The 3,259-nt window shown below is 43.3% G+C and overlaps 1 long non-coding RNA gene across 1 annotated transcript in view; it reads right to left on the minus strand.

Annotated features, from left to right (window-relative positions):
• Positions 1-234: 234 nt before the first annotated feature.
• Positions 235-3,259, minus strand: part of LOC109300975 — a 17,842-nt gene continuing 14,817 nt past the window's right edge. The window contains exons 2-3 of the long non-coding RNA XR_002098377.1: positions 1,420-1,425; positions 235-246 (exon numbers count right to left, since the gene is read on the minus strand). This is a non-coding gene — a long non-coding RNA (uncharacterized LOC109300975). The remainder of the gene's footprint in view (positions 247-1,419; positions 1,426-3,259) is intronic.

Here is a 3,259-nt window from a genome sequence, read left to right on the forward strand (position 1 = left end):
TGGAGGGGAAGGATCACCTCCCTGGACCTGCTTGTGATGCATCTGTAGATGCACGACAAGGTGCGGTTAGCCTTACTGACTGCTTCCTTGCATTGGCGGCTCATGTTCATCCTGGAGTGAGCAATGACTCCAAGATCCCTTTCTGCCACCATGTTGACAAGAAGGGTGTTTCCCAGCCTATAGGTGTGTTGCTGGTTCCTTCTCCCTAGATGCAGCACCTTGCACTTGTTTGCATTGAATTCCATCCTATTCTCATCTGCCCACCTCTGCAGCCTGTCTAGATCTGGCTGGATTCTGTCCCTCCCCTCCAGTGTGCCCACATTGCCCCACAACTTGATATCATCAGAGAATTTGGACAGTGTGCATTCCACACCCACATCACTGATGAACAGTACAGGCCCCAGGACCAAGCCTGCCCACATCCCTCCAGGTCAAAAACAACCTGTCCACCACCACTCTCTAGGTGCGACCATCTAGCCAATTTGCCACCCATCTGACTGTGTAGGCATCAATGCCACAGTCACTGAGGTTTTTTTTAAGAGAATGTGGTGGGAAACCGTATCAAAGGCCTTCTTAAAGTCCAGGAAGATGACATCTACCCCAACACCCTCATCCAGGACTTTGTGACCTGATCATAAAAGGAAACCAGGTTAGTCAGGCAGGACCTGCCCTCAATGAACCCATGTTGGTTTCCTCTGAGCATTACCTCCCCTGCTGGGCCCTTGCAGATGTGCTCCTTGATAATTTTCTCAAAGGTCTTCCCAAGGACTGAGGTAAGACTGAATGGCCTATAATTGCTGAGGTCCTCTTTTCTCCCCTTCTTGTAAATGGGGACCACGTTGACTTTTTTCCAATCCTCTGGTACCTGGCCAGTGCCCCACAAACGCTCATAGAGTTGTGCCAGGGGCCCCATTATGACCCCCGCCAATTCCCTCAGCACTCTGGGGTGAAGAGCATCTGGACCTACTGATTTAAACATGTCCAAGTACCTCCTGAAGGACTATTCCATGGACTGACAAAGCAGAGGTTGGCTTTTTTCATAACTTCATGCAATTACATTCCCATTTCAGATGATGCATATATAGTTTTATGGAAACTCATATGAAATAATGCAGCATTTTTGAAGAATGGGTTTGCAATGCATCATCTAATTTTTCCAGTAATCAGCTCCTTACATCGCGTGATCCTGATATCATTAAAGTCTGTCTGCTGCACAATGTTATTGTCAAGAAGGTACCACTGATAGAATTATGGATATGTCCATGATGTTATCTTCTTGTCTGCTTGCCACAAAAACCATATTTGCAATGACCAGCTCAGGCCTGATGCACAAGTGTAAAATATGGCTACTGGCATTGACATTTCTGGTGCTGTGCCTGTCCTGTACTCAGTACCAGGTTGAAAAACATCTTCCCTGACTGAAATCTCTCAAGACAATGAACTTGTTTGGGGGGTGCTCTGGTCTATCTTCTGGTAAAATTTCATCTTCTCTTCCACCCTAATCAGTGTTTGTTGTATACATGCTAATTAATGGTGCCTCTGGATAAGAGAAATATGCCTGTGCATCAGTCTATCACTGACGTGTTCTTGGCAGCAGTGCAACTTCCAGCCAACTTCTAGTTCTTTAACTGATCATCTTCACCAAAAGCCAGCCCTAATCTCAGTGATCTGCCTCCTCTCCACCATCCTGGTCTCACTCAAAAAAACCAATATCAATATTATAATGGTCTAGGTCTCTGATGGTTAATGCTGTCTTCTGGACAGGCTGGCTTGCTTTGAGTCTATTCTGTAAGTTGTAGCTATTCAACATGGATTCACTGAGAGACATCAGAGCTGCTTCTTTGTTCAGCATGACAAGTTGACCCCCAGATACAGCTATCTGGTCTAGTCCATATGAAGAACAGACTCTTTTTTGATTGCCCTTCAGGGTTGAATGCTTTCTAGATATAATAACAAGTAAACAAATGGACAAACTATGTAAGAGAATCTCTCTTTTCTCATATGAAAAAGCAAAACTGTGTTCCTTAAAATGAAACAATATTAATACTCTATTGCCACTGGAGGGCACTCTGACTCTTTGATTTATCTTTGTTGGATTTTGCTAGCAAGGATTCAAAATTCAATGGCATTTTTTGCTGCTGCTGCTTCTTTTAGACTTCAAGTGAAAAATCAGAAGATCATAACCAAGTAAACATTGCAATGTTTGCATATCAACCGTTACGTGACAACCTCAGTAAAACCATGTGGCATACTCTATTGCAACAAGTAAAGACAATTCCACTGTTTCAAAATGTGTTTGTGAAAACTTAAAATGGAAAGATGCATCACTTTGCTTTCATAGAGAAGCTTAGGAATACAGGAATAATTTCATTCTTTGTGTGCTTTTCTGAAAATAAATTTCACTAGGGATGATACGCCCCCTCTCCCCTTCCTCTCTTTCCCCCTGACAATGGATTAGGAACTCTTGTCATTCTTCTAATGTCAATATTATTACTTCAGTCTGGATGATAAGCCACTTTGAGAAGTGTAGGCTATAGAGGTTTGGTTTCTTACATAGCACTTGAGAGAGTGGTTCACAAGCTTCTGACCAAGAGATCTTCCTAGGAATGCACAGGTACAAGAGTGAGATCACTTTGATGAAGAGCTTAGGTATAACAATGCAGGAGGCACCCTGTAAGTCCCAGGAGCTATGAACTGTGGCTGAAATGGGGCAGGCTTTTAAAAACTTTACCTACAAACATTGAACCAGGTCCTTCCCCAACATTTGGATAATCTAGGTGTTTCATCCTTCTCTATTTAGCCTGTAACTTTATTTACTGTCAACACCCCAACTTCATTTAGGTGAATCTACACTCTCCACTGGGTATGATTACCATATCTCAATTAAGCATATAAACCAGCCAGACTGGGGGACCCAGTCCTTAAACCATGGAAACATTGCAGGTCCTCTGCGGAGGCTAAAAGATATGGTCCAAAACACATCCACTGTTGAGTGGGGAATGTACTCCTCAGGGGTTTCTAATGCACAACAAATTGGACAGCATCTTTTCTGCAGGGTCTAGCATTGTAAGATAATGGCCTTCAACACACTGGTCTACTAGCATTAGACCTTATATGGCAACATTAAGACCCTGATTAGGTGAACATAACAAAAAGCTTTGGTTTAGCAGTCACGCCCCTCCCCACTCATGGGATTTTTGAAAATGGGGGGGGGGATGCAGATGGTGAGATGCATCATCACTTATAAAACAACACATAT

This window comes from Gavialis gangeticus, unplaced genomic scaffold, assembly GCF_001723915.1.
Source record: "Gavialis gangeticus isolate Ggan-Ray unplaced genomic scaffold, GavGan_comp1, whole genome shotgun sequence".
Classification (NCBI taxonomy): Eukaryota; Metazoa; Chordata; order Crocodylia; family Gavialidae; genus Gavialis; species Gavialis gangeticus.